Source organism: Myxine glutinosa, chromosome 2 (genome assembly GCF_964187855.1).
Source record: "Myxine glutinosa chromosome 2, kmMyxGlut1.1, whole genome shotgun sequence".
Classification (NCBI taxonomy): Eukaryota; Metazoa; Chordata; class Myxini; order Myxiniformes; family Myxinidae; genus Myxine; species Myxine glutinosa.
The window spans coordinates 191652209-191672690 of NC_136262.1; positions in this window are offsets into that span (position 1 = coordinate 191652209).

The following is a 20482-nucleotide window of genomic DNA, read 5'->3' on the forward strand; positions in this document are numbered from 1 at the left end:
GCCAGGTAGTAGAGTTCAGTGGGGCCCGTGGATCCCGAGAGAGGACCCGGGTAGCCCGATGCCAGAGGGGGCATTAGTGGGGTAAGGGAGCCAGAGGGCCTTCCCCAGGTTATGGTGAGGAGCTAGGTAAGCTCGGGTGGCAACTACGGTGGCGGAGGTGTGCAGGTGAGTGGACCTGCTGGTGAGCCAGATGACCCAGCCCCGAAATTGTGCGAGGACACAGGGAGAAAGATCGGGGGAGTGAGACCCCAAATTGGAGAGCACCACAGTATGTGCAATGGGAATTGGTTTTTAGAACCGCATAGTGTAAAGATGGCCAATGGTTTTGCAGGACAAGACCCCAGATAGTGTAACTGTGATAATGTCATTTAGAAGAATAGTTCGGATGAAAGTCTCTTCGCACCATCCGTATCCACTCACCAAGGTGATAGAACTCCACACCATGCTTGGCAAACATTTGGAATGTAAGACGGATCAGGACGTGGGGAGACATTGTGTTTATTCCATCCCTTCCTTCTTGGGAGGGATTGGAACAAATTTGGTTTCGGGGAGATATGGGGGACAGGACGTTAGCGACGAATTTGTAAAGGTGTAGATTGTGTAAATACAGGGTCGGGGCAAGGGTAGAGTAGGTGACATGGGGGGGGGGGGGGGGGGCGAACGCTAGGGACGAGCTTTCTCGGCTCGCTCTCCCGTGACCCTCATCTTACATGACCTTGTATTGATGTGTACCCTTGCGCCCTTGCCCCCTGCTAACCTCTGCTTGTCTTCCTTCCTCACTCATGGACCATGTTCTTTTGTGCCCGAGGGGAGTGTGCAGGTGTCCGCAGTTGTGCGCCCGCACCCTTGCTGCCTCCTGCCTGCACTGATGCACTATATGGACCACACGTTCTGTGGCCTGGCACCACTTATGGACCACACGTTATGTGGCCTGGCACCACTTATGGACCACACGTTCTGTGGCCTGGCACCACTTATGGACCACACGTTCTGTGGCCTGGCACCTCTGCTGGGACCAACCATTGTTGTCAGCGGTATCTGGCTTGTGGACCACTGTTTTAAGTGGCATCTCTGCCCAGCAGTGGATCACCTGAGTTGGCCCTGCTGGCCATATAAATAATAAAAAGCGGACGCGGTGTGTGCCCTTCTTATAAAGAAAATAACATCAAGCAAGAAGACAGCCAGAATCAGTGGCCCAGCAGAGCAGAGAAGCAAGAAGACATCATTGATTATTTTAAAAATGTTTGTTTTTGTGCCTTTTCAGTTATGGTGTTTTTTGTGCATTAATGGTGCTTTATGGTGCATTAATTTTATGGGTACATATGGTATGGTGTATCGGTGCAGTGCATGGCAATGGCATTTTCCCCTCATCAAAACCATCTTTTCTTTTCCCACAAAAGACAGGTCCTGGGTGACAGTGTAAATAATTAGTGTATTGTAAATTATGCTCCCCACCGGCTAAATGTTTAGTTTGAGGACCATTCCGTAATTCGGTTAATTGTGGGCGTGAGTCGGTTAGGTAGGATGCAACGCAGCAGGTGGGACATATCTAGTGTTAAAACTGTCGCACTCAGGGTGAGGTTAAAAGTAGAGGGTAACCACACCTAAGTGTCACACTAATTAAAAAGATAGTTCCTTTTGTTTCGGCTCGGGATGAGCCTGGAAAAAGGGAGGGTGCAGTGTTGCGGTTTTAGAACCCTCACTTGTAAATAATTACTTGTAAATATCCCATTATTAAAAGGTTAAAGGTTGCACCCCTGTCCCCCAAATATTCCTACAGGTCGCACAAGATCTGCCAGCAACCCTCTGATGGTTAAACTGCCGAAATCTCGGCTCTCTGCTCACCTTCACTCTTTCATTCCTCTTTTCTCCCGCCTCTGGAACAAACTCCCTCACTCCCTTCAATCCCACTCCTCCCTCCAGGTCTTTAAAAGAGCTGTTCACCACCATCTCTTATCTTCCCCCATCCAAAACCTTGATCTTTTCTACCCCCGCTAATTCACCCCTGATCCACCTTGTTTGAAATTCCAACTTCTTTCCTGGAAGTCCTGGCAGTGTCCATATGTTTTATACCTCTCCCACCGCCCCCTTCCCATGCCCCCCCCCCCAAAGCCCTCGCCCTCTCTCAGATCTCTCGATGTCTCCATGTCTCTCGGTCCTTGCTCTCAAATGTTGTGTTTGTGTCCTTCCCCCTCTCTCCCCATATTGTCTACCGCTCCCGATGTTATATGTTTTATGTGTCGGTTTGTCTTTCTGTGTGATTAATGTTCGCTCTTTCACGAGCCTCGATCTTGTATACAAAAAAATAAAATAAAAAATAAAACCCTAGTTAGTCCACAAGCAACACGTAGGCCACCATAGGACTTTAGTTATTTCATTATTATGTGTTTTAGATGAGGCTGTGTTTCCAATAGTTGAATCTGCGTTGCGTCAATCAAATAAGATTAGGCCCATTCCGTCCATTTTGCGACCTCCCTCTCCAAGCGACCCCATGACGTGCCCCTCCAGTCGGTGCCTTAGCGTTCGCTCAAGCGCCACCATAAACCATGCGGTCAGGCCCGAGGAAAAAGGGGGCGGATCGCCAAGAAGAAGGTGTGGCCTGTCAACCAGCCGTCAAAGGCGTGGGCCGGTAAGCCCTCACCAGCCAACCAGGGCTGATGTAACATCACCGACAGGCGTGGCCTTGAGGCCCGTGTAGTGATCGCGTGGCGCGTTATATAAGCGCGAACGCAAAGCCCTTTGAGGGACTACTTGTCGGGAGCGCTGGTTGCTTGAAGAGAGAGATACGGCAGCACTCGAGTGGAAGGTTGGCGGTAAAAAGGACCCCGGTTGGAGACGCGCTTACACGAGTCTGATTGGGAAATGCGCACGAGTTTGGTTGGAGACGCGCTTATTAACGGACCTGTCCAGGAGCGCACACGTACGGGACACAAGCCTCCCCCCCCCCCCCCCCCCCCCGCTATATGTAAGGTCCGGTCGCGTTTCCAAGATACGTGGAGCTGCCTGCCGGGTTTTCGCCGAACTGAACCGGAGCCTGGACTGGAGCCTCACCTGGAGCCTGGACCCCATCACCGGACCCTCTACCTGACCACTTACCAGCTACAATCCCCGTTTGAGTGTGTATGTTTGTCTGGGGTATAGAATAAGACTTCTTTAAGACTACCCTGTGACCTGCTTCTTCTTCTTCCCTTATTGTGCATTCTTTCCTTTCCTCTTTTTGTTTGTAATAAATTCACCTGTTCTTTCTGGTTTCGTCTTAATCCCTTCGCTTTCGTCTTTTCTCAATTGAGTACCTGTGGCACGATTAGGAACCGCTCAGAATCGGGTTTAGTCTCATTGTTAACAGCTCGGATCGCGGATTGCTAACCGCTCGGCATTTTCCATCTTATCCGTGGTTCGAGCGGGAGTTATTCCCTCGTTCCCGGCCTGTGTTGGTACTTAGGTAGTAGTGAACCCCTAGGCCTAAACCCCTAGTGAACCCCTAGACCCCAAACGCTATCTAACGCCGCACCGTGTAGGATGTTATAACCCCCAGGACTCGGGACGACCAGCTAAAAAGACAAGGGGATTAACCCCCCCTTGATAAGGGGAGTGCCGACCCCCGAGATCCGAAACAATATGTTTGAAGTCAAAAGGTCAACATGGGCCAAAGGTCAACTACTTTTTTTTCAAATTTCTAAAATCCTTTCATCTGATTGACTTGAAATTTGAGGAGGATTTGCATATCTGGTCACTGAATTCAAACACCAAGTATTTTTGAGATCAACACAGGCCAGATTTCTAAAATCCTCAATTTTCATCCGATTCAATTGAAATTTGAAGAGGCTTTGCATATCTGGTCGCTGAATTCAAACACCAAGTATTTTTGAGATCAACACATGCCAGATTTCTAAAATCCTCAATTTTCATCGGATTAAATTGAAATTTGGAGAGGATTTTTATATCTGCTCAGTGATTTCACCCACCAATTACCTTTGAGGTCAACATCAACCAAAAGGTCAACCGGCCAAATTTGTAAAATTGTTAATTTTCATCCAATGACTTGAAATTTGAAGAGTATTTGCACGTCAGTTCACTGAATTCAACCACCAACTATTTTTGAGATCAACAGAGGCCAAAAGGTCAACATCGGCCAAAGGTCAACCACTTTTTCAAATTCCTAAAATCCTCAATTTTCATCCGATGGACTTGAAAATTGAATAGGATTAACATATCAGCGAACTGAATTCAACCACCACCAATTTTTGAGAGCTACATAGGCCTGATTTCTAAAATCCTCAATTTTCATCCGATTAACTTAAAGTTTGAAGACGATTTGCATATCAGGTCACTGAATTCAACCACTAATTATTTTTAAGCTCAAAAGGATGCTCTACTGAATGCCATTTTGCTTTGTTCTGTTTTGCCAAGTGTCGCTCTATGTGTGATTTTTCATTTGTCTGCCTGTCGAGAATGGTGAAGTTCATATTCGCTGATATGAACTTTGTCTTCACCAAATAAATATGATTTTCTCTGCAAGCGTTGGTCTAATTGAGAGGAAATTTTCACCATTTTCAGCACGTCCTCCTGCAGAAATTTGAAAAAAAAGTGGTTGACCTTTGGCCTATGTTGACCTTTTGGCTTATGTTTTTCTCCAAAATAGTTGGTGGTTGAAGTCTATTCGCTGATATGAAAATCTTCTTCAGATTTCAAGTCAATCGGATGAAAATTGGGGATTTTAGAAATTCGAGAAAAAGTGGTTGACCTTTGACATATGTTGATCTCAAAAATAGTTGGTGGTTGAATTCAGTGAACTGACGTCCATATCCTCTTCAAATTTCAAGTCATCGGATGAAAATTAACTTTGTCTTCACAGAATACATATTATTTTCTCTGCAAGCGTTGGTCCATTTGAGAGGAAATTTTCATCCTCGGAAATTGTCACCATTTATATGCACCATCGGTGGATCGGTGCACCTTTTCCTGCATAATTTTTTTAAAATGATAATTATGACGTCATCGGTGACGTGGTATTGGCGCCATCTTGGAAAAACCGAAAAACTTTGCACCTCTATCTCCAAAAGCGCTGCATAGAAAAAATTGAGACATGGCTCATTGTAAAGAACTCTTCATGGGGAATAACATGTTAATGATGGTGTCATCGGTGCCTCCCTTATGACGTCATAATTTGATAAGTACAAAACTTCATCTGATCAAAATGAAATTTTATGAGCGTCATCAAGGGATAAATTGGTGGAGAAAAAAGACTATCGGTCACGTGGTTCGGCCGCCATATTTGTTTTAACACAAAAGCCTTGAAAACCACCAAAAACATGTCTTGGCCAGAGTCTGCAATCTCTGATTGCTCTTTCTTAATTCAATTTTATTTCAGAAGCAATGCTGTGAAGCTCTGTTTGTGCCTTTTTTCAGTTCAAGACATGGGAGGTTATCTCCAAAATTGGAGAAGGAAGTGCTGGATTCGTTTACAAAGTAAAGAATGTCAACTCTGCAGAACAGGTACAAGCTGTGTGATATACTTGTTATTTCTTCATTTCACTTTCTGGGAGATGGAACAGTTTGTGGGAGGGGAGATAGAACACAGAACTGAACACAGTGGAAAATACAGACAGCAAGCAGTGTAGAGGGACACGACGGGGAGACACATGGAAGAAGGATGAGAGCAAAGGGAACTGGAAATTCTGCATCTCAATGTATCGTATCTTCTCTATTTCTGTTGAGATGATTGATGCTTTTTCTTTTGACTTGTAGGCCCCACATCACTCCTGCAGAAAATTTCAAAATAGATGTGATTACAATGAACAAATAATGTGTAATCTGTGACAGATGATGGTTGTGTGCCAGAAATCTCACCAAAAATAATGGGGAAAACCACTTGATGCAAAGTTGAGGGGGCTTCTTCATTCCGAGCATTGATTTTTCTTTTCTTTTTTCCCCCAATTATCAATGATGCCCATAACTGCCCCCCCCCCCCACCTCACCCCATTCTATTCCCTCATCGCTTGTACCTCAATGTTTTGTCCTTCTTCCAATTCTTAACACTCAAATAGATTCACTTGTGGTGTGTTGATGTAATTGTTTACCTACTCCCCTTTTTTATCGTCCGTCTGTGTGAAATTGTTCCTTTCTGTCATTTATCTCCGACGTTGACTTTTTTATAAACAGATATAATAATTGTACATCACCACACACCAATATCATATATTTTACTCATTTTCCCATATTGTAACTGAGATGATGTAATACGATCTCTTGTCGCCTCTTTCAGGTTGCTTTGAAGTTGGCAAAATCTTTGGGAGATGGAGGAACGGTAAGTTTGTCTTTATATTGAGATAGTGGTGTTTTTACCTGTTGAACGAACAACATGGTTTCACTTACCTCTGAACTGTCCTGGTAGAATCTTTGTCTGTGATACATCTTTGTCTCTTGTCACCTGAGGCCGTGCGTCTCTGTGTGAGACTTACAATCTCGTGGTGTGATGATGTGATGTGATGTGATGTGATGTATTGTGATGGGGTGACTTAACCTGAATGCAGGTTTAGAAGGAATTTGTATAATTTTCCGTTTGTTTTCTACTTTTTTTTTTTTTTTTTTTTTTGCAGATGTTGAATGAAGCATGCATAATGTCGAGGCTTCATCACCAAAACATTGGTAAGTATGGATTTCACTCAAACTTATTGAAGTTTGATTGCAATAGAATATATTTATATGATAATAATATGAATGCTAAGAATGAAATGCACCTCTTCATATCAATTTAATTGACTTCAAGAAGGAATTTAATCATGCTCATATCGCAAGCCTGTGGAAAATACTGGGATCTTAGGGAATTACACAGAAGATGATCACTCCAAAAAGCAAATTATACAACCACTTTTAATACTGTGTCATCCTGAACACATACTTAGCACAGTGGTTCCCGGCAGAGTCTGGAGTTCACCAAGGTTGTATCATATCACCTATCCACTTTTTGATTACAATCGACTGGATCATGAGGAACACCACATCAGATAGACCAAGAGGCATCCAGTGGACACTTTCCACCCAACCTGAAGAGCTGGACTTTGCTGACGATTTAGCTGTTTTGTCATCGAGGGACACACATTTGCAAGGACAAACTGACAAGCTCGCCAGCTTTGCGAGAAGGACAGATCTTAATATCAATACCACCAAACCAGGTGATGAACATCAACACCGTACCTCCTGCATCTACTACTGTAAATGGAGAAGCCCAGGAGACTGCAGATGAGTTTACATACCAAGGCAGTCGAATGAGCAAAGATAATGGAGCCAAGAAAGACGAGGAAGAATCCACAAAGCTTGTAATGCAATCGCTCAAACCATTCTGTCTTGAAGTCGAAGCAGTACAGCCTGAAAACAAAAGATAAGACTTAAAAACGGCAATGTCAAATCTGTTCTTCTGTTTCGCTCTGAGTACTGGTGGGTTATAAAGTCAGATATGGGCAATGTGGAAACTTTTCACAATGGATGCCTTGGAAAATCTGCCGCATCTTCTGGCGAAATAAGATATCTAACAAAGACTTGCATGAAATAATCGGATGCCACAGCATTGCCTTTGAAATTCAGTGTCGCTTTTTCCAATGGCTTAGCTACGTGCTCGGAATGTCCCCTGACCGAATCCCCAATGTTGCTTTCGGATGGACAGTGCCTGGAAGGAGGGAACCAGGCAGGCCAGAAACAACTTGGCGTTGGACTATGGTAACTGATCTGGAGGAGTTGGGTCTATCATGGTGTGAGGCACAGAATGTAGCTCAGGATCGAGATAAATGACGAAAGCCTGTAACAGCCTTATGTCCCATTGGGACGAAGAGATTAAGTAAGTAAGGAAGAAATGATAATATAATTTGATACATTTGAGTGTAATATAAATTTGAGTGGATGGTTGGATGGAGGTGCTGTGTCATGGACATTTCTATCAGGTAAAGTGTTTGTCGCTTGATATATTATCATATAAAGTGATGTGTGATTCAAGTTATTCAAATGTGTTAATACTTTAAATGAAAGTAATGATTAAATAAGATTGAACAAGATTCTCCATTGCTGTGTTGACTGACTGTTTGGATACAACTTTGAAGTTGTGGGTTCATTGATGTTGAGTAATCTGCTGATGTGGAGCTGTGGCCACGTGCACTATATGATATGCCAAAGGTGTGTCCACAGAGTATTAACTCAGAGGGGTGGAAACTTATTCCACCAAGATAAACTAGTTTTGTATTTTTTATTAATTTTCTCAAATTTGTAGAATTTGTTTTTCACTTGGAAGTCGTGGGTTGCGATGTGTAAATAAAGGTGGAAAAAGTCTGATTTAATGCAATTTAATTCCAGGCAATGAGCCAACAAGAGGTGAAAGTTTGAAGGGGTGTGTACACTTTCCATAGGTAGTGTATGTGTGCGTGTGCACTGTGCATATGCATTGTTAATGTATGGCTTCCTTCTCGGGTCTACATTTCTTTAATTGGTCTTTATATTTATTATCAAAGTGTGAAAAAAAAAAAGTGACAAATTGTGCTTCTGTCGCATGAATTTCTCACTGCCCTCAACTGTTGACTTTTCTTCAACTCGATCAAAGCCACAGTTCAAGTTTGCAAAACACCTCTTAGCTCCGTCTCTTCATACACCATCACACAATGCCTTTGCCCCCAAGGGAGCTTCCTCAGCAAGGGAATTGGATTGCTCATTGAATGGCTTGCCATTGCTTTCCCAGCAGTAGTTAGGCCAGGAATTTGTAACTTGGCTCGGGTGCTGGTGATAGCTCGCCGACTCTTCGCAAAGGAAGTACTCATTTTGCGACGTCTGAAGGTTAACAGGCTGAGTCAACCCACTTGGTGGTATTTCAGCGGCGCAATATGGGCTCAAATTCAACACCAGAAGACCTTCAGCCAGCAACCTTAACGGTGAAGCCGACACCAGGCTTCATGAGGTCCAGTGATGGTGATTGACCATGTGAGAAAAGACGACGAACTTTGAGTTTGAGACGAACTGCTGAGTGCAAGATATAAAAGTAACAAAAAAGGCACATAAAATGTCTGCCAATGTGCCCACGATACAAAAAGCTGTGGTGAACAAGCGAAGAGAAGATGAGAAGCTGCTGCTGTAAACTGGACCCTCTTAACAGCTCTTTGCGTTTCACTTTCATTTGCTTTTGTGTAATCGATAATGAGATTCCAACACATTGTAAATCAAATATACGAAGCCAACCGCATCTGAGTTGTGTGTTCGCAAAATGTCGTGTTCTTAGAAGAATTCTGATCAGTTGTTTGCCTAAACTTAAGTCTACTCTATACGAATTGCGATTCGTACACACACTACCCAGATAAATGTTTACATACCAGCTTGCGCCTATAAAAACCAAAACAGTTTCTTTCACCCATTCTGCTCCCTGGTTTACCCCTGAACTCCGCCTGATGAAAACTCGTGCTCGCCAACTTGAAAGACTCCGCAATAAAACAGGTCTCACAATTCACTCCCAAGCCGACAAAGACCACCTACAGCACTACAAAGATGCCCTCTCCCGCACCCACTCCGCCTACTACTCTCAAATTATCCACTCTGGCTCTGGAAACCCAAAAGCACTCTTCTCTACAATAAACAAACTCCTCAGCCCCCTGAACACCACCACCCAGTCATTCACATTAGAAAACTGCATCTCCGTCCTTTCATTCTTCCAAAGCAAAATTGACAACATCGACAACAGCTTAACCACCACCGCACCCGCTCCCCCTCAAACCACCTGCCCCCCCTTATCCTGCCAACCCCTGTCTCAGTTCTCCCCAGTCTCCCCTGCTGACCTCTCTGAACTCCTCATAGGAATGAAAACTGCCACCTGCACTCTTGACCCCATCCCCTCCAGCTTTGTCAAGGCCTCCCTTCCTGCTCTCTCTCCACTTATCACTGCAACAATAAACTCCTCCCTGTCTACAGGCATCGTCCCACCATCCCTCAAAATTGCTGCTGTTACCCCCATTCTGAAAAAACCTGGACTAAACCCTGACACCCTAAACAACTTCAGACCCATCTCCAACCTACCCTTTCTGTCAAAGGTTTTGGAACGCGCTGTAGCCCCTCAACTCAAACATCACGTCTCTGCCGATAACCTGTATGAAACATTCCAATCCGGATTCCGCTCCAACCACAGTACTGAAACTGCTCTCCTCAAAATCACCAACGACCTTCTCCTCTCCTCTGACGCTGGCAACCTCAACATTCTCACCCTTCTCGACCTCAGCGCCGCCTTTGACACCATCAATCACACCATCCTCCTCACCCGACTTGAAACCACCTTTAACATTACCGGCACTGCCCTCTCTTGGATCAAATCATACCTCTCTGACAGATGCCAGTTCATCTCCATCAATAACTGCAAAGCCACTGCTCCCCTCCCGCAAGGTGTCCCCCAAGGTTCAGTTCTTGGCCCCCTCCTCTTCATCCTGTACCTGTCCCCCCTTGGTCACTTAATCCGCCGTCATGGTCTCCAATTCCACTTCTTCACCGAAGACATCCAGCTTTTCATCTCCACCAAGTCCATCTCCACCACCACCCACTCTATCCTGACAAACTGCATCACTGAAATAAAATCCTGGCTTCAAATCAACTTCCTCAAACTTAACTATGATAAATCTGAAATAATCATCATTGGCCCAAAAACGCTCACCAAATCCACCCATAACTTTGCCCTCAAAATCGACGGTTTCCCAGTATCCACCTCCCCTCACATCCGGAATCTTGGCATCATCTTTGACCGAACCCTCTCCTTCGACAAATACACTAAACAGATCACAAAGACAGCCTTCTTTCACCTGAAAAACATCACCCGTCTCCGTCCATCCCTCTCCTCCACGGCTGCAGAAACCCTCATCCACGCCTTCATCTCCTCCCGTCTGGACTACTGCAACAGCCTCCTCTATGGTTCACCCTCAATAATCACCAATAAACTCCAATACATTCAGAACTCCGCTGCCCATCTACTCACCCATTCCCGGACCCGTGACAACATCACCCCCATCCTTTTAAAGCTTCACTCGCTCCCCATCCCCCAGAGAATCCAGTACAAAATCCTCCTCTTGACCTACAAAGCCCTCTAGTCAGGGCCCTTAGGGATATTTTGGTTCAAATTCTTCCAAAAGCATCAAATTTGGCGCAGATGTTGCCCATGCCATACTCTTTCGATTTTTGACGGCGCCAAGGGCGGTATGATCCGGGGACCATACTGGTCCATCCCGCCATGTCACCTGACCTATGACGTCATAATTAGGATATGCATCCAATCACATGGCGTACTATAAGTGGTCAAAGTTCAAAATGAATCGATCGAAAAATGAAGGCAGGGATCCATTTTTAAGGTTTTCATAAAATCCAATATGGCCGCCAGGTCACATGACCTATGACGTCATATTTATGACATGTATACAATCATGTATACATGAACCCGGATCATGATCGCACAAAAATTAAAAGGATATGGTATACAGTTCATAAAACATCAAAATCCGTACCTTTGTAATTAGACTGATGAACTGCATATGCCTGAAAATTAGGAAATAGACATGTAAATATTTCCTCTAATTGTCAAAAATAAGGTCAGAGTTTGATTACCCAACCCAGAAACATAAAATGGTGAACCTCACGTAAATCTTGACAAAAAACTAAAAAACCGCCATGTTTGACTCAAAAATGACCTTTAAGATGACCTTGAGGGTTGACCTTGACCTCAAATCATCAAAATAACATCATAATTGGATTCCTCGACCTCAAAAACCTCTGAAAAGTGGTATCATACATGATTCCAACCCTTTTGGTTATTTAACTGATTTTCCTCTAATCCGGGTGGTGGCCATTTAGTATTTCGCCAATATGGGGCCCCCAGGGGGGGGGGGGGGGGCGTCTCGGCGCCCGTCAAAAATCGAAAGAGTATGGCATGGGCAACATCTGGGCCACATTTGGTGCTTTTGGAAGAATTTGAACCAAACGGCCCCAAAATATCCCGAAGGGCCCTCACTACTCCATAACCTGGCCCCATCCTACCTGACTGACCTCTCCAGGCACACTCCCACCCGCAACCTCCGCTCTGCTGGTACCAACCTCCTGACCTCCCCCCCCATCCGGACCAAATTCAGATCCTGGGGGGGACAGGGCCTTGTCCATCGCTGCTCCCACCCTCTGGAACTCACTACCTCACACCATCAGAGACTCCTCCTCACTCACCACATTCAAAACATCACTCAAGACCCACCTGTTCAACACTGCATTCAACATTTAACCCACAGCATTTAGCCCCTGACTATCTCTTCTCCTTCTCCTTCCTTTTGCTTTGATTATTTACCGATTGATTTTTGTCTTTTTGCACTTGTTTTTTGTACTCTGTCAAAGCGCCTTTGGGCTTCTTGAAAAGCGCTATAGAAAAGAAATGTATTATTATTATTATTATTATTATTATTATTATTATTATTATTATTATTATTATTATTATACGAGATCATGAATGGTGATAGTGAAGGGATTATGTTGAGGCTCACCTGTTGACTATTTGTCACAAAAATGTGTATGTTGATCACGTTGCTTAAAGGTGTTTGACTTTGGGTAAGATTCTTATGCCATATTAATGTATGCTCCACTATCTTGTTTCCCTTCAGTGAAGTTTGTCTCCTACCAGTCAATACATCTATACATTGAGCGTATTGCCTTCTATACGGAGTATGTGGAAGCAGGTGAGGTTTCTGACGTTATTTTGCTGAAAATCCACTGTTTGTGTATATAGTTGTCTTGGAATGTCTTGTCTTGTGTCTTGGAATGGATGGATGGATGAATGAATGGAATAGAGTGTCTTGGAATAGACTGATAAGTCTCCCGATCCTTCACTACACAAGTCGATCCCTCCTGGTTGAACTCAAAGTGCACACTTTCCACACACCTCCACTTTTTTGTTCCTCTTTTCTCACATTTCTGCAACGAGCAACGGTACCCGCCCTACGGGCGACGGGGCTTCAATTGTGAAGCCCAAATGAAAAGGCAAAATATCAGAAATTGAAGGTTTTTTTAATTTTAAACGATTCATATAAATATCCGTTGAATCATATCACACGCAAATCATCAAAATCTAAACAATATATTTGAGAATTTCAATAAAAGCCACATCACTGTTCATGTCGGTAAATATTATTCCATCGTGTTTCAAATCATGATCGATACACTATGATCGTGATCGTGAATCGTGATTGATAATCGTGTTCACAATCGCAATGTCGTATGTACTCCCGATACGTATACCAAATTCCCGATACGTGCAACTGTACCAAATCGACAGTTAAAAGGATTTTGAGCCTATAGCTATTACGGCCTTGGCAAGATCGATGGAGACAGCGATCTGTTGGCGTATTCACCACCCAAATAGCTATGTGGAATTCACTCATGTGGAGATTAAACGTTACGGCTGTTATGGCCTTGGCAAGATCGATGGAGACAGCGTTTATTATACTTTTAATGAAGGACACTGTCTCAAGCCCCAGTCCCCATCACGGATGGGGCTCAGCGGTTTACCCGAGCCTGACGGCGAAGGGCAAGGTACACGCTGGCCCGACCAGTGTAGCGCGTGTGCGGCCTCGGACATCAAAGGCATTAAACGTTCATTAAACATTAAACGTTCATTAAAAGATTACGAAACGAAAAGCATTTCTAAATTACGTTCACACCGCCACGTCAAACACTACCGTGAACACATACATCGTCTCGACATCGTCACAATGAGAACATCGTCACAATGGACGTTATGCGAACATGAATGTTATGCGTGAGTCCAAACCTGAGAATACTGGAGACCAAAGCTGAAATTGGAAAAACTAAAGAGCCTATTTTACTCCTGGAAATCCCATGATTACCCACACAAAATATCGTTTCGATTGGTTAAGCCGTTTTTGCGGTACCTTGAACAGACGGACAGACATTTGGTGAATTATAGTAAGATTGCCCTCTGGAAACAATTCAATCACATTCTCCCCTCGAAGACTTGCTGCATGTGGTGCACCACCATGTCATATCACCTGACATCCTTTCCTCTATTTTTCCCGATGAACCCTCTTTTCATACTACCCTTTACTTCCAGTGTCCTGTGTTTACTCCTCCCCCCCTCTTTCTCTTTCTCTTTCTCTCTCGCTGTCTCTGTCTCTTTCTCTCTCTCTCTCTCTCTCTCTCTCTCTCTCTCTCTCTCTCTCTCTCTCTCTCTCTCTCTCTCTCTCTCTATCTCTATCTCTATCTCTATCTCTATCTATATGTATATATCTCTTCCTCCCCTTTTCCTGTTCATTCTTTCCCCTAATTGTGTCCAACTGTGGCCCTCTATCATATTGCTCTTTCTTCCCTGAAGGACACTGTCTCAAGCCCCAGTCCCCATCACGGATGGGGCTCAGCTGTTTTTCTTTATCATTTTGTGTTTATTTTATTCAAATCAAATCATTCAAATCTTCAAAAACAAAACAACCTTTCCTCGCCTCATTTCTTCAAAATGAAGAATCTCATTGTATTGCCCTTGCATGTTGCTGTCTGATGTGTGCAGGTTCACTTACTTCCCAAATTCATCTTCTGAGGAAACGTACAGAAAAAGGGTTGTGGTTTCCCATGAAGCAGGTGAGCTGAAGTTGGTTACGGCCTCAGTGTGATGTTTCTGATGTGGTTTGAAATATGACAGAAAGAATTGTTGTGGAAAACCATTCAGGTCCGCACAACTTTTAGTCCAACGGTTTGGTTTAATTGCATTTAGATCATCACATCATTCCTGTAAGTAGAAATACACAATAAGCATACGATGCGACATCTCATAAAGCCATTCATATCAGTCAATGCAAGCAAGCTAGATATTCTATAAAGGCGTACCATTAACGAGGCTACCGATGTAACATGTCACAAGGGAGAAGTCTCGGAGCACTGACACGGCAACGGGTCTTATAGTCACGCCCCTAGCGGGGACAACAATGACAGCGAGCAGCGAGCATCCCCACCCGGGTTCAGTACGGATACGATTTCACTACATTCACCCCCCCCGTCAGAATTATACGGCCGCGTGGCTAAAAGCGAGTGAGCGTCAGCATGGGCGCGGAGTATTAGTCGGCCCAACCGTAGCGGGCCGGGCGGCGAATTTCTCTGCCAGCACGCGTTCGAAATTCCCCGGGTACGGCGTCTCGTAACCCTGTATCCCCGGTGTCAGAGGCGTCAACAGGGTCGGGTGATGAAGGGGGTAACGCCAAGTCGTCGGACCCGGGCAGTCTCGACGGGGGGAGGGTCGGTGGACTGTCGGCGATGGGAGCGTCGGGAGAGGTCATAGTCTCATAGACGGGTTCGACTGGTTCGTCCGATTCCCTACTAAGGTCGTCGACCCCGCAAGGGGCAAGATGACGAACGGAGACAGTAGTCTCACGACCATCAGACGTCATCACACGAGCATGCTCAGGATTAGCCTGGAGAATCTGCACTTTGTCCACAAGGGGGTCGTACTTGCTCGCGCGAACTGCCCGTTTAAGGTAGGCCGGCCCGGGCCCAGCGAGCCAACTGGGCAAAGACCGTATACACCCCGAGCTCCTGGGGTGGTGGAAAAGACGCTCGTGGGGAGTTTGGTTAGTTGCCGTACTCAGGAGTGCCCGGATTGAGTTCAACGCCGCAGGTAGCGACCAAGCCCATTTATCGAGGCCCCGGCCGTGGGTCCGGAGATGGAGCATGACGGCCCTCCAGATAATCCCGTTGAAGCGTTCGATCTGCCCATTAGCCTGGGGTCTATACGGCGTGGTGTAACTAGACGCAACGTTGTTTTGGAGCAGATAGCCGCGCACCTCCTGAGACAAGAAGACTGCACCCCGGTCGGTATGGACATAGGCCGGGTAACCGAACATTGAGAACAAGTTCTGTAAGCAACGCATCACCGTGGCAGCAGTCATGTCCGCGCACATATAAGCAAAGGGGAATCGTGAGTACTCATCAACGATAGTGAGCAGATAGCGAGAGCCGCTCGACACCGGCAAAGGGCCCTTGAAATCCATCGCCAAGCGTTCCCACGGGCGTGTAGCCTTCACCAGAGTCCCCATAGGGGGGTTATAGAAACGCGGTTTGATTTCCGCGCAGATAGCGCAGTCGCGACAGATACGGCGGATATCGTCAATCGAGTAAGGGAGATTCCCACTCCGCACGAAATGAGCGAAACGCGTTACGCCGGGATGGCCCGCAGTAGCATGCAGCACCCGTAGGCCCTCCAACGAGGTGATACCAGCACATGTAGTGGGGCGCGATAAGGCATCGGCGGCCTGGTTATCCTTCCCTGGGCGATATTTGATGGTGTAACAGAAGTCGGCGAGTTCGATACGCCAGCGAGTGATTTTCTCGTTCTTAATGCGCTGGGCGTGTAAGGTGTCGTACATGAACGCAACGCTTTGCTGGTCCGTGATGATTTGGAAGCTCCGCCCGAGTAGGTACGGGCGCCATCGCCGAATAGACTCGACGATCGCATACGCTTCCTTTTCAACGGACGAGTGCCGCCGCTCAGCGGAGGTAAGAGTCCGTGAAAAGAAAGCCACGGGACGTCCCCCTTGGGAGAGGGTCGCCGCGATGGCCTGATCCGAGGCGTCACTTTCGAGGACGAACGAGCCGCTCTCGTCAATGGTTGCTACGGCGGCTCGGGCGATGTCGGTCTTAAGTCCTTCAAAGGCCGTCAATGCGGCCGAACTCAGGGGAAAGGTGTCGCAGGCCACAAGGGGGCGAAGTTTCGCGGAGAAATTTTGCACCCATTTGGAGTAATGGGCGAACAGCCCAAGGGCGCGTTTCAGGGAAGCCCGATCGCAGGGAGGGGCCATGTCGAGCAAAGGTCGCAGACGTTCCTTATCCGGAGAGACAGAGCCATGGGTCACGGTGTACCCCAGAAGATCTATGGTGCGTAGGGAGTATCGGCACTTATCCTCGTTCATAGTTAAGTGATACCGTTGCGCGACCTCAAGGAAGCGCTTCAGATTAGCGTCATGGTGCCCTTGGTCATATCCACAAACCGTAAGGTTATCGAGGTAGACGAAAACATCGGTTAAGTGCTCCCGCGCAACGAGGTCATCCATGGCCCTCTGGAAACAAGCGACCCCGTTCGTCACCCCAAAGGGCAATCGTGTAAATTGGTACAACCGCTGCCCCGACTCGAAAGCGGTATAGATACGATCCGCCCTAGAGATAGGGATCTGGTGGTACGCACTACGGAGATCGAGAGTACTATAGACCGAATACTGGGACACCTGTTGCACTAGCGCGTCCATCCCCGGAAGGGGGTAGGCATCCAGCTGTGTAAAGCGGTTAATCGTTTGGGAATAGTCGATTACCATGCGTTTGCGGTGGGCCTCACTGCGCACCACTAAGACCTGAGCACGCCACGGTGACCTACTAGGTTCTATGATGCCGTCTTTCAAGAGCTGTGTCGTTTCGTCCGCAATGAATTGCATGTCCGCGCGGGAGTAGCGTCTCGATTTTACCGCGACAGGGGTACAGTCGGAGGTTAGATTGGGGAACAGCGAAAGCGGACGGACGTCCATTTGCGCTAGGGCGCACACCGTTAGCGCGTCGTCCGCCCCCACAACAAGAGTGTCAGGCCCACCGAACTCCATTACCAGACGTCCATGCAGCTTAAGAAAATCGTGTCCTAGCAGAATATCAGCACATAATGCGGGTAAAACCATAAGGTGTACATCAGGGAAAACCCGTCCCTTTAGCACTAGTTTCAATCGGCATTCCCCTTTTGTGCTAAGCCGGAGTCCCTGGGATGCCATGAAGATCCGTCGTGTAGACCGCCCGATCCGCCATCCATGCCTGAGCACAAGTCGCTGGTCGATAAAACTATCCGTAGATCCGGTGTCCACCAAGGCCTGAACACAATGGCCCTCAACCATAAGGGGAATAAGGGCTTGAGCCAGGCCAGACGAGGCAGCTGGGAGCGGGACTGAGCCCCCCGAATGGGTCGGACCAGCCTCGCGGGTGGATCCTACACCAGCTGCAGTTTTGCGATCGTGGCCGGAGTCTGCGTTGACCATGGGAAATCCATTATCGTCATCAGAGGACTTTCCCCAGCATTCCGGTGTTTCGCGATTCAAAATCCGATGAGAAAAGGCCTCAGTAGTATTTGACATCGCCTTTTGACACTCCTGGCAGATAAAGGCTTCCGTTGTAGCCGAAATCGCCTTTTTCGTTTGGTCGCTTTGACAAAAGGCTTCCGTAGTATTCGAAATCGCCTTTTTCGTTTGGTCGCTTTGACAAAAGGCGTCCGTAGTAGTATTCGAAATCGCCTTTTTCGTTTGGTCGCTTTGACAAGAGGCTTCCGTAGTATTCGAAAGCTGTTTCTTCCCTTGCGTGGCTCGAGGTTTGGCCAAGGACGCGGCCTTTGTCCCCGATGGAGAATGAGACGGTGGTGGCTTTCCGGTGGCGCCAGTCAAGGTTGTCTGAGCGCCCAGCGGGCCGCAGCGAGGGGCCCTCCCCTTCGAAGACGGGTAAGGCGCTGGGCTCGTGGGTTCTGCTACAAGCCCGTTCAAGGTTGCCGCGCCTGCGCGACCGCGGCTGCGCGTGTCGAAGGGCCGCGAGCCGCGTGCCGATTTCTTGCAAACTTTCGCGTAATGTCCCTTTAGCGAGCACAAATGGCAAATAGCGTCACGTGCCGGACACACGACTCGGGCATGACGAGGCCCTCCACAAAAAAAACATGCGGCCCCGCGCAAGGCCTTGGGTCTGCTGGTCGTAACGGCAGCTGTCAGGGTAGGGTCATCCTCCGGAGCATCCCGGAGTTCAGCAGGCGGATCCACGTCCTCGTCAGTGGTCCTCTCCGGCCGGGCGTGTAGTGAGGTGCCCGCCAAAAGGCGCGTGCGATCATAGGCGTTCGATTGCATCCGCGCTTCAGTATACACCGTCGCTTGCTCAACCGCCGTAGCGAAGGTCAGGTCGGTCTTCTCCAAGAGTTTGAGACGTAGTTCCTGAGAGGAGACCCCTGCTATGAAGGCATCTAAAAGTCGATCATCTTTAGCCTGCTCGGGAGTCCGTGGCTGGGCGCTGTCCAGCATGAGCTGCCGGAGCTCCTGGGCGTAATGATCCATAGGCTCGTTGGGTTGCTGCCGTCGCGTCTGCAGCAAATAACGCGCATACACAGGGCTTTTTTCTTTTATATAAAGCCGCTTGAGCTCCGCGACGGTAAGATCATACGTCGTGCATTGAGCGACCGAGTGGTAGACCCGGTAGTCGATTTTTGAGTGTAATATTGCTAGCTTCGCGGCAGGCGTCGGAGCGGTATCAGGCTCATTAAAGAGATGCTCCAGCTGCTTGAGCCAGTGCTTGAGTTGCAAGCCTCCGTCCGTGGCTTGTGGGTCGGCGCTGAAAATGGACACCGTCAACGTCTTGTTGCCAGCCATGTCAGCAGATCATAAATGCAATTAAGTGTTGTGGAAAACCATTCAGGTCCGCACAACTTTTAGTCCAACGGTTTGGTTTAATTGCATTTAGATCATCACATCATTCCTGTAAGTAGAAATACACAATAAGCATACGATGCGACATCTCATAAAGCCATTCATATCAGTCAATGCAAGCAAGCTAGATATTCTATAAAGGCGTACCATTAACGAGGCTACCGATGTAACATGTCACAAGGGAGAAGTCTCGGAGCACTGACACGGCAACGGGTCTTATAGTCACGCCCCTAGCGGGGACAACAATGACAGCGAGCAGCGAGCATCCCCACCCGGGTTCAGTACGGATACGATTTCACTACAAGAATTGCACTCAAAATTGTAAAATTTTAACAACCACAATCTGTGTCCATGTTTGAATATTTCGTCCCCACCTTCCCCCAGATGGCTGATGCTGTTGAGTACATGCACTTCCGGAACATTGTGCACAGGGATATAAAGGTAACCAACTACACCAGTGCAGACCATGATACGTTCTGCATAACACACCAATGAAAACCATGTTTTGGTGGAGCAAAGGAAGGAATGGGAGTGATAAGTGGAGGGGACAGGAAAGAACAAAATTCATATTGTTAGGTGATGACCTACAATGGAGGAAAAGAGGGGAGCTGTCACAAATGGACGCTTTTTGTGTTCATTATATAATGAGTTGAACTTGAAATGTAAATAAAAATTAAGATATCAAAATTATATTCCCATTCCAGCTCGGTTGTAGTCTGTGAAAAAGACAGCCCCCACGGTTGGAATTTGTGTTTAATTTTGATATCTCTATTCACGGCGACATTGTGAAGATGTTGTACATTTCCTCTTTGAAGGTTGACCATTTCTCTGAAACCGATTGCCCTCCTGGTATTTTTCCAAATTTAAGGAAACTCTCCTCATACTCTCAAAATTTACCTTCCTGACGTCTGATAACCTCATCCAACAATCTCAATCTGGTATCAGAATCCAATCAGAATCCACTTCTACACACACGGTTATGGTCACTTGTCCATCAATGCTGTTCT